At 45.1% G+C, this 12,290-nt stretch overlaps 1 protein-coding gene across 3 annotated transcripts in view; it reads right to left on the minus strand.

The window, feature by feature from the left end:
- Ptk2 (protein tyrosine kinase 2) overlaps positions 1-9,835 on the minus strand; it is a 225,119-nt gene extending 215,284 nt beyond the window's left edge. For all 3 annotated transcript variants that reach the window (XM_036208358.1, XM_036208351.1, XM_036208359.1), the window contains exon 1: positions 9,643-9,835. The gene's annotated coding sequence lies outside the window, so the exon portion shown is untranslated. The remainder of the gene's footprint in view (positions 1-9,642) is intronic.
- Positions 9,836-12,290: the final 2,455 nt, after the last annotated feature.

Genomic DNA, 12,290 nt, shown 5'->3' on the forward strand with positions numbered 1-12,290 from the left:
GCTCTGTTGTATCTCAGTATAAACCAGAATCAACAAAAAGAGTCAGCAATATTAAACAGTAAATGGTGATGATAGCTGAAGGTGATGAAACCAGAGAAAATATGTTACAACATTCTGGGGTCTTTGTGAGGTACGGAGAGGTGTTGGTTTTAAGTCCAGGTCTCGTGTATTCCAGTCTATCCTGGAAGAATGCAAACATGCCACTTCTTTGGGCTGCAATTTAACAAACTGAGCAAAGATGCACAGATGATTGAGCCCTTTGAAAACTGACAAACTTTTAATGTAAACATTTACTTTTAATAACTGTTGTCTTTTGAGAAGCATTTAATTAGGCTAATCACTACACCATCCTGGAGTATGACAGACAATATCATTTAATTCTCTCAACAAATAGCCTACGGCTCTATAATTTGGCCCATTTAACTAACAAGGAAATGCAAATGAGAAAAACTAACAACTGAGCCCAAGACCAAACACCCTAAGACTGAGAGCCCTTTACCAAAGCATCCCCAATGGTTATCCTACTCCACACAGATTCCCCTGACCACCCTTACTTTCAACAGCAACCTTGTTACTACTCACAAGGTGGGCCCACAAGCCAACAGCTCTGGCACCATCCTAGCTATGTTTCTACTGCTGCAACAAAGACCATGGAGAATCTGCTATAGAAATGGAAGCCAGCTGGGCGGTGCACCACACGCCTGTGATCCCTGTGATCCCAGCACTTGGGAGACAGAGGCAGGCGGATCTCTGTGAGTTCGAGGTCAGCCTGGTCTACAAAATGAGTTCCAGGCCTGCCAGGGGCTACATAGTGAGATCCTGTCTGAAAACAAAACACTGACACTGGTTTGCTACTGGGCATACCTCTAGGCTTCAAAAGAGTGTCCAACAAACCATTTAGATCCATAGCTTACCTTAAATCATAAGCAGAAAAACTAACTCGAAATGGCACCGGCAAGATGGCTCAGTGACTAAAGCCCAAGACTTAGGATCTTAGATCCTCAGCGAATGTTCCACAGTTATCCTTTGCCCTCCACATGCACACCACTGCACACATGTGCGCTCACACAGATTTTTTTTAATTACCTCAAAATGAATTAGACCTAAATGTAAAACTAAAACTCTTCTAAACCCATATAAAGGTGGGGGAGCCTCTGTGAACTAGAATTAAGCAATTCTTGACTATTTACAATAAAAATCAATCTAGCTGGGCAATGGTGGCGCACGCCTATAATCCCAGCACTCGGGAGGCAGAGGCAGGTGGATCTCTGTGTTCGAGGCTAGCCTGGTCTACAAAGCGAGTTCCAGGCCAGCCTCCAAAGCTACAGAGAAACCCTGTCTTGAAAAACAAAAACAAAAACAAAAACAAAACAAAACAAAACAAAAAAATCAATCTATATGCCAGGCATGGAAGCACATACCATTATCCCAGCACCCACAAGGCAGAGCCAGGGCTAATTATCTAGGTGGTATTGGGAGCGGGGGAGATTCCAGCACTTGAATTTAGAAAGAAGAAACCAGAGTTGGAGACTAGTCTGAGTTAACTGTGAGCGACTGCAAAATAAGTAAGAAGGGCTAGGAATATAGCTTAGTGGGAAAAAGGGAGGGAAGAAGACAGAGAAAGGAGAGTGAGAGAAGGGAAGAGACCAAAAAGGGGGGGTGGTAGAAAAGCCAAATCCCAAGCATGCCTGGCTGCAGTGTTTCCAGGCCTATGTAGGCTATAGTCTGTGAGACCATCTCAAAACAATAGAAAAATGAAAATTAATTAGGTCCCTTCTATATATTATACACCAAAACCAATTACAAAGGAATTAGAAAGTTAGAGGTGAAAAGCATAATTATACATCATTACAAAGTAAAAATTTTGTTTACAACCTCAGGATAGGGAACGATACAAAAAGCACCAACTCTAACGGAAAAGGCTGAGAAACTACACTCATTAACCTAACTTCAGTTCATCCAAAAACAGCAAAGACGGCTCAATGAAAATAATCAGGCCGGGCAGTGGTGGTGCACACCTTTAATCCCAGCACTCGGGAGGCAGAGGCAGGAGGATCTTTGTGAGTTCGAAGCCAGCCTGGTCTCCAAGGCGAGTTCCAGGAAAGGTGCAAAGCTACACAGAGAAACCCTGTCTCAAAAAAAAAAATAAAATAAAATAAAATAAAAAAAATAAAAAAAAAGAAAAGAAAAGAATCAGAAAGAATGTACATTCTGAATATAAAAAGGAAGCTCCACAGAGAAACCCTGTCTCGAAGAAGAAAAAAAAAAGGAAGCTCCAAGTCAATTTTTAAAAAGACAAGAACCAATTGAAAATATGGGCTAAGTGGCCAGTAAGTGCATAAAAAGATGTACAGCCTCATTATTACCAGGAAAAGAATACTTCAAGTCCCAGAGCAGTAACACTATAGAAACCACCAGGAAGAATGGCCAGTCAGGAGCAGAGAAGAGACCAGGAAAGAATGTCCACTTAGGAACTTAAGCACAGAGCCACTAATTCACAATTCCTGAAAAGCTCTCTGGGCCAGGCATTCTGAAGACATTCCAGGGGCCACTAGGTACCACTGACTGTAAATTATAACTTCAACACCACTGAATCAATTTAGACATAAAGAGGCTGTTCCATGTGGTTTTCTTGCCATCTCCTTTCTCTTATTTTTGCTTTCACTGAGTTGATGATGGAGAGGAGCAGGCATTTCACATCCCACCTATTGTTTAAATTTGGATTGCATGACAATTTCCTGTTTATCTCTGCTCTTTCTCTACCTCTGCAACCACCTTGATACTCTAAAAAGTCACTTAGAACAAAGTCCTACAAAGTCCTCTAGTCTTTCTGATAAGACTCCCTCCAGACAGATGGTCTTCTAGAAACTTTCCAAAGCTCTCTTTATTTTTACCTGCCAAGTACCAACACACTGACAAAGCCCCTGGTCACACATCTTTTTCCGACCACCACCACAGTAGTATGAGGAAGGGATTGAAGAGTACTAAAGAACAAGAGAGTCCCAGCCACTAAGCTTGCAGCCACCCTTCCACAGATGCACGTACTTCTACATAAGGCATACCATTCATCTTCAACTCCGCAGATTTTTTAAGCTTTTATCTAGCCTTTCATTTAAAAAAAAAAAAAAAAAGGTAGGATGAGGATCAAAAGGCAAAAGAAAATATACTAATAAAAGTGTACCTGCAATCTCAGCACTGAACTGAGAATGAGGAAGAAAAGGGGATGGAGGAAGAAAGAACAGTGGAAAGAGAGAAGAGAGGAGGAAAGATGGAGGAGTAAATTAATGAAAACTTACATATGAATTCAATGCTAGGCCTAAGGTCAATTCATACAATACTGCTTCCTTAGTCACCCAGAGGCTTGGCAATCACCCTGACTCTAGTAAATGCTAGCCAACTTTTCAGACCAAAGCAAAAGCATCAGGAACTTAACTGTGCCTTAAGTACCAACATGTACTCTCTCCTATTTCCCAAAAACCACACACACCCAGGAGCCACATAAACTTCTCCTTCAATACAAATTGTTCATTTAAATTCTAAACCAAGACTCAAAAGACCTAAGTGGTCTCAGAGTAAACCATGAAAAAATAGAAAAATAGTTGAGAGGTATTCTCAAGACTCTGAAAAAAGAATCCTAAAAAGAGTCAAGACTCCTGAAACAAAAGCAAACTCACAGCACACACACATCTCAAATCATGGCCTGTATTTCAAATTGCTCTAATGCAGAGGTTCACACCCTTAGTGTCCATCAGAGTTCCCAGATAGCAAGCTTAAGCAGCTCAGGGGCTATTTCACAGTCATACAAGATTCTAGGTTAGTGGTTCTCAACCTTCCTAATGCTGTGACTCTTTAATACAGTTCCTCATGTTGTGGTGACCCCCAACCATAAAATTATTTTTGTTGCCGGGCGGTGGTGGCGCACACCTTTAATCCCAGCACTTGGGAGGCAGAGCCAGGCGGATCTCTGTGAGTTCGAGGCCAGACTGGGCTACCAAGTGAGTTCCAGGAAAGGCGCAAAGCTACACAGAGAAACCCTGTCTCGGGGGAAAGAAAAAAAAAATTGTTGCTACTTCATAACTATAATTGTAAATACGTGATATGCAGGGTATCTGATATTCGCCCCCTGTGAAAAGATCATTTGACCCCCAAAGGGGTTCGAGACCTACAGATTGAGAAATACTGTTTGGGGTGAAGGTAATGTTTCTATGCTGTCACCACTTGAAAACAACGAAAGACCTAGCAGGGCTGGAGTGTTCACCTATGAGTTTCCTCTGCACAGTACAGCAATGCTGAGGGAGGCATTGACTGAGACAGACCAAACAACCACCTCTAAACAGATTATTCTGTAGCCAAATGCTGGTTTCCCTTACCTGTAAGGGAACTGTTAACTGTCACTCAAAATATTGCACCTGGACAGCATCCACATAGTGAAAGACTGTGAGCAAGGTCACAGGTGCACTTGTATGGTGTGTAACTGCCACATTCCTTTACATAACTACATGATATGTCAAGCCCTTGAAAAAAACAGTCAGCTGATTAGCACAGACTACCCTAGAGCATCACAGGTCCTTTTATTTTCTGAAGTGCTGGGGATTGAACCCAGGACCTTGCACACACTAGGCAAGTGCTTTATCACTGACCTACACTCTCAGCATGGATCCTTTCTAAATCCCACTCATTCTGCATCACTTTGAACAACTGCTCCCTTCAAACCTGAGTTGAATCCTAATGTATAAGACTAATTCCTATAAAACCAATTTCTATAAAGAAACTTTCAAAACTGTCAAATGACAGAGCAGCATTTTTCCTGATCCCTGTAGAACTGAGTGACCCAATTCTACAATAATTAATACACCTGGGCTCTTCCAGTCACGCACTCAACAAGACTGTGTGATAGTGCAGTAGGGAAGAAAAGGGAGCTTCTGTCCTCTTGGAGGACACTGAATCCTCTAACAACACAGAGCACTCAAAATCACTCACAAAGATGATCACATGGCACTTTGGTCAAGTAAAAGTAGAAACTGCAAATGCCTACAGTCCAAACCAAACGATGATAGGAATTTTAACAAAAACTGTGGCAGAAAGGAGACCCGAAACATAGACAATCCACAAGCAGAACTTCTGAAGTCCTTTTGAGGTCTCATGACACACACACACACACACACACACACACACACACACACACACACACGCTAAAATGGAAGAGTATGTCTTAAAAGCGATTACAGCAATGGTTCTCAACCTGTGGACCAATACCCCTTTGGGACCTGCGTATCAGATACCTACCTTTCAATTCATAACAGTACCAAATTACAGTTATGAAGTAGCAATGAAATAGTTTTGTGGTTGGGGGTCACCACAACGTGAGGAACTGAATTAAAGAGTCACAGCACTAGGAAGGTTGAGAATTACTGCTTTATAGGGACATAGTGTGTTAAAAATATAGTTTCCTGGGGTTCTACACAGGGTTCATGCCTCTGAGAAAATTCAGTTTTTCCTTGCTTTCTATAAACTGTTCCCCTTACACACAATAACCCAAGAAAAGTAATCCACAAAAAGACTTGAGGCTGTGTTGTCACTAAAGCAAGAAGCATTACTCCACTCTTACATATTTGTATTTAACTAACTCTTAACTGGTTCCAAACAACCAAAATTTTGATACAGTCAGAAGCTCAAGTCTTAAAAGTGTCAATAGAAAACCTACTTATGGGGGCTGGAGAGATGGCTCAGCGGTTAAGAGCACTAGCTACTCTTCAGAGGACCTGGGTTCAATTCCCAGCACCTACGTGGCAACTCACCACTGTCTGTAATTGCAACTCCAGGAGTTCTAACACCTTCCCACAGACACACATGCAAGCAGAAACACCAATGCACACAAAATAAAAAGAAGTCTAAAATAAGAAAGAAAGAAAACCTACTTATCTAAACCTCCCAGACACATCACTCACATTCTGAAGACTAGTTAAGCTCCCCTCCTGAATCCTGCCCATATGGGCCAAGTAACCTCAGCAAGTTACTCTAATTTCAACCTCCAGGTCTTCTGTGTACACTGAGGATGGTACAGCACCTGCAGCCCAATGGTTCATAGGTGCAGAAGACTGAAGAACCCTCACTCAGTCTGGAAAGGAAGGGCACCAATCTAACTGAGAGTCCAGATCATCTCTGAGGTTTCCCATGAGAGCAGCGACACACACAGGGGGCCCAGTGAAAAGATCACTTCCTTATTATAAGATCACATTCCAAGTATGATTCCAGTCACTTTTTTAGCAAGGAGAAACACACATCAGTGAGGTCTGCACAGAACTACTTTAATTAACTTTAAGGCTGGTCAGGAGACATCTTCATGACCATAAACTCTGCGCAACACCACAAGTGGTGCTCCCCAGGCTTCCAGCTCCAGCAGCACACTCACACAAACTCCATTTCCCACCTCCAAGTGTGTGCATGCAGATTAGATATAACAGCTTCAGCTAAAGTCCACTTCAACTGAAAGCTGAACCACACAGACTTCTCTGCATTGTATTTCCATATTAGAACCCAATAAAAATACAATTTTTTTTAAATATTATAGATTATAGGCTTTATAATTGGCAATCACTTTAAGTAGTTCTGAATACAATCTGGCACAATTCCTAGAAATTAGTACTAGAAACTGGAATGGATAAATTTAATTTCTTGTGTACAAGGCTGCTTTTCTTTCCGTAGTCATAATATAAAATAAACCTCTGCCAAAATGATGTAAAGAAACAAAACCAAACAAAGATCAAATATCCACTATTACTGCAGTTCAGAGACAGTGGTCAAATACACCTTCTCAATGTAGTCTAGTTGAGCCTCGGAACCTGGAGGAGCCTAGGGGTATGGGGAGGAATACCTGACAAGTGGCTCCACTCTTAAGCACCCTAGATTGTATCACTACCAACACACACACACACACACACACACACACACACACAGCCACTCACTTTGCCCACCTTTTAAGTTTCTTGCATTTTAAGTAATTCTAAAGGCATCAGTAAAAGTCCTCAGAGGTTCCAACAGCAATTTATTGCTGATTATTTAAGGAATCTTAATAGGGGAAATAGTAATGAAACTATGTATTCAAAATGGTGGACTCCAAGCTTTAAAGCAGAGTCCACAGAAACTAAAATTGTCTGGTTATTTTGATCATTTGCAGTGCTGGAGCTCAAACCCAGAGCATCATGAATGTTCTCTACCAGTGGGCCACATTCTCTAGGGTTTCTCCAAGTGTGGTGACCACCACCACCACCACCACCACCACCACCAACATCACTTCAAATATTAACATAGCAAAACCTTTCATGTAGGCTGGTGAGGTGACTCTACAGAAAAAGGCACTTGCCTGTACGTAAGCCTGGCAACTTGAGTTCAATCTCTGGAACCCACAGGAAGGTGGAAGTCGAGAAGTGACTACACAAAGTTCCTCTAACCTCCACACTTGCACACACACCTGTACATACATCACACACACATAAATAATTTTTAAAAAAATTAACTTTTAATGTGATTAAAATTTAAAACAAGGAGTGATCTAGGTGAAAGTTCATCTAAACTGAAAATGTCTAATCCAATCTAAAAAGATGTACACACTATATTAACATGTTGAGTCGCATCTTTTGTAACTCAATTTTAATTATTTTCTCAAAATTATGCCACCATAAAGGGAAAGGAATCACAGCAAAAAGTTCTGTGAGCAAAGATCCTACTTTTCTCACTCAAATTAATATTCCAAGAAAGGAGAGTGTTTTCACAATTAGTTTTACTGTATTATACAGTGTAATATAAAATCCTTTCCTCCACAGGATCAATCATCTTTAAAGCAACTAGCTTTAACACGACTGTCTTTTGGAGGGGACCACAGTGCCACTGATCACACACGGAGCCTTTCACACTTAGCGTACATCTAATGAGCTAACTCCCCAGCCCACAATTGTCTTTGGGTATTTCTCCAACTTCCTAGTGAGAAGAGTTATCTAACCAGCTCCAGAACAGGGTTTCGAGGACTGATGGATTATGTAATTCTCAACAACAGGCTCAGAGCTCCCAACTACTTCACATACCCTGTGTCCTCGCTTCAGCCTCCTCCCACTCTTCACTGCTACAGCTGGAACTCCACCCCCAACACTTCCTCGTTTAGTGGGCTGCTAGTCTCAAGAACAGTAGGTCCCATCTACTCTAGACAGTTTGCCCCAGCACCTCCTACCCCACACTAAGGATTTTGAACCAAAAAGACCTGCCTGTCCAGGTATCATCTTTGCATGATTGGCACTGTTACTGAAAGCTGTGATTTATGGGCCCCTCCCAGACACAAGCCACCTTTTCCTGTAGATCACGAATAAATTGGATTCAACGACAACGTCTGGAATAAAATTCTTTCCAGGAAAATGTACTATTGTAACGTTTTAATAAATTCAAGTGTCTAGAGAGAAGGCCAGGGATCGGCCCACCGACGATAGCCACAAATAAAAAACTGCACTCATAATGATACTGGGACTCCTCGTCCTTGTCCTTAAAGTTTCCTGTTTGGACTGGGGGCGTGGCTTAGTAGCCCAGCACTAGCCACGTGAGAAGCCCTGGGTTCCATCCCCAGAAAAAAGTTCATGTTGAAACACTAAACGGATGGAAATATCTATAGTGTACCTCCACAAAAACATGCAGCATGCTAATGTTATATGATTTCTTTTAAAGTCTGCATCCACATACTTCTGTCCCAGGTCACTGCTCAGAGAACAGTCTTTCAAAGGAGAGACCTTTTCATTCCTCGATTTATATACAGAGAGACAGACAGACAGACACACACACACACACACACACACACACACACACACAGACACACGCGCGCGAATGAGACGCTGGTATTTCACTTCAAGTAGCAATAGCCTATTATCACAACCATGATAAAGCTTCCATTCTGAATAGAAATGCCAACGCTGGTAAAGATTTAAAACAGACCGGCAAACTCTTGCAGTGCCTTCAGCTCCAACCTATTTCAACCAGTCCCCATAATCACTACAGTATTGCTATTATCTTAGTCCCACTGCCAAACTCCCAGCTGCAGTCTAACTATGCAAGAACTGAGACACTGTTGAAATGGCTTTCAAAAAAAAAAAAAAGCAACTTTCTCCTCAGTGCGTTTCTCTACAAAAACCTTACAATTAAACGACACAAGTGCGCGCACACAAGACACCCTCGCTCCTTAGAGCGGTGCCACAAAAGCAGCCGGCGAGGACCGGCGGGGACAGGCAGCGCGCCGCGGCGGGGCTGGGTGGGGGCGGAGGGAACTTGGACAGCACAATGACTCCGGGGTTCGTACGGTCGCCCTGGAAGCCACGCGCCGGCCACCCCGCGGCTGCCCCGCACTCCGCTTGCCACCCCCTTTGTTTTTCGGCTTTCGGGCCTCCCGGGTCCCCGCCGCGCCCGCCCGGCCGCACCGGACCCCGCGGCCTCCTGCACCCCGGCCCGCGGCCTCCTTAGCCCTCGGGCCCGGCTGCCCTGACGAGGAGCGAGGCCGGGGCGCGGCGGGGGCCGTGTCCGCCGAAGCCCGCACCGCGGCCCGCGCCGCCCATCGCCCTGAGCCCGCGCCTCGGCGGCCGCTACCCGCGGCCCGCGACCCGCACTCACCGGCCGCCGCTGAGCGCGCGAGGCTGAGGCGGACAGACGGCAGCGGGGCGGCGCCGGCTCAGGCGGCCGCGCTCTCTCCCACGCGCACGCCCGGCGCACGGCGGTCCGGCCGGCGGCGGTAGCGGTGGCTGCGGGCTCGCGCCCTCGGGCCGTGCTGAGTCGGCGCGGACCCGCGCGTGCGCCGTGGCTCGGAGCGCGCGCCCACACCTCGCGGCGCGCGACGCCTCGCCTCAGCGCGGAGCTCTGCGCAGGCGCGATCCGGCCCGCGCCTGCGCAAAGGAGGCCGGCGCGCCCCGCGCCCTGGTGAAGTCTAGCCCAGCTGTGCGGGCGTGGCGACGTCCGCGGTTAGCGCTGTTCCGGGATGACGAGGTGGCCGGAGTGGCCACGGCTGGGTCTGCGGGCTAGGCCCGGGTCCCACATGGTCACCGGAGCTCCTTGGCAGCTCACACGCCCACCCTGACCTTCTCCAGCCTTCACTGCTCCAAGAAAGAAAGGTTCATGCGCCTTCTATAGATGGGGAAACTGAGGCCCAGAGAGTATATTCATGGATCTCGGAAGACTGCTGAGAGCGCCTGGGCCGCTCACACTGCAGCCCCCTTCCCCTGTCTCCTATAGGTCTTAAGACTAGGAGAGCCTTCCTGGAACACTGGATAGACAAGAGGGCGCAAACTTGGCTACCGTGCCAGTCTGCTGGGATCAGAGCCAGTTCCAGCGCGGAGATTACCCGGAAACGTGAAAGACCGGGTGACACTTGAGCCGGAATCAAGCAGGTGGCGCTGGCCTTGTGAACTGTACCTAGTTGCCTTGAGTTTGTGTTTATGCGCAGGGACACTATGGAGAGTCTTAAGCAGGAAGTGGTGACTGATTTGTGTTCTCTGAAAAAAAAAAAAAAATCACTGGCATCCTTGTGGTAGGAAATGAAACCAGAAGCGGGGGAACTTTCATTTTTAATGGTGTCATTTTGATCTTCACCACAAGCAGGACAGGCAGTGAAAGGTGAACACGGAACCATTACTGGGAATTTACTCATAATAGAATCGGGTGTAATAAAACGCTTTTGGTTGTCGAGATTTTGCCATATTTCAGTCCTTTTTTTTATTATTGTTTTTTAATGACGTGTATTAAGCTTGGATTAGTAGTGGGATAGTAGTGGTGGTTATCAGGATTTTTTTTCCAGGTTTATTTTTTTGTTATTGTATGTGTGTGAGTGTTTTGCCTGAATGTGTATATACATATACATATATATGTATGTATGTATGTATGTATATATATCACATGCATGCCTAGTGCATATAGAGGTCAGAAAAGGGTATTGGATCACTCTTCTGAAGTTAGGGATAGTTACGTGCCACCACATTGGTGCTAGGAACAGAACCCAGGTCCTCTGCAAAAGCAACGAATACTCTTAACCACTGAGCTATCTCCCTCTAGCCCCAATGTTTGGGGATTTTTGAGACGTGGTCTCATGTAGCCCAGGCTGAACTAAAACTTATATGTAGCTGAGGATGACTTTGAACACCAGATCTTTCTACGTCCATCTCCCTGGTGCTGGAATTATTATTGGTTGTGTCCCTATACCCAGCCTATGGTGTTTATCTGCACTTAACATGATAAGGGATTGTGTCTCTGCATCAGCTCGGGGCCCTTGTACTTCTTGTTGACCCCTATCTTAGTTAACTTCCCTAATGTCAGCTGACTACTTTGTAACCGCTACCCATTGCCCTGCAGTTCTCCAGTCCATGCTCCCCACCCTCTTGCTCTGTTGTCTCCAAAGCTCCTATTGTTCACACCAGCTCAGCACTGCTCTTGTCTGTTTCTTGATTGTCACTACTCTGAGCTAGATTCGTGGAACAGGGACTTTTGTTTTGTCCACTCGGCAGTCCCTGCCACATAATAAATATCTGTTGAGTGAGTGAATGAAACTTCACATGTTGTAAAATGGGAGATCAGAGGAGTCAGGGAGACTGGAAGAGCATGATGACACAGAAGAAATGTCTGTGAGGACAGGTAGCACTCTGTGAGAGACTAAAAAGGGCCACCAAGTCTTTGACAGGCCTCTCAACAAGAGACAGAATTTGGTTTTCATCCCGTGAGTCTGAACAGGTCTCACAATTTGCTTTGACCAATAGGATGCATCATAGGTGACATGGTACAGATCACAGGCCACTCAGCTTTCTTAGCCCTGCCAAAGGAGCCTCCTGAACAAGCCATGTGAGACCCTGACAACAAGTTGCCAGCCACCAGGATTGTGAGTAAGGCGTGAGCTACCCAACCCCAGTCAGATGGTCAGCCAATAGCAGCTACATGGGGCTATCAGAGACCAGTGAAGAAATCTCCATCAGAATCCAGTCCAAACCTCCGAACTGTCTTAGTTGCTTTGTCAAAACACCATGACCAAGGCAACTTATAAAAGATGGCAATAGGGCTCTTAGTTCCAGAGGGTTAGAATCCATGACCTTCATGCCAAGAAGCATGGTGCTGGAACAGTAGCTGAGGGCTCACCTCTTGATCCACGAGTGTGAGGAAGAGAGACAGCTAACTGGGAATAGTGCTGGCTTTTGAAAACTCAAAGACTGCCCCCAATGACACACCTTTCACAAGGCCACACCTCCTAATCCTTCCCAAACAATTCAACTAACTAAGGACTA

Source organism: Onychomys torridus, chromosome 16 (assembly GCF_903995425.1).
Source record: "Onychomys torridus chromosome 16, mOncTor1.1, whole genome shotgun sequence".
NCBI lineage: Eukaryota > Metazoa > Chordata > Mammalia > Rodentia > Cricetidae > Onychomys > Onychomys torridus.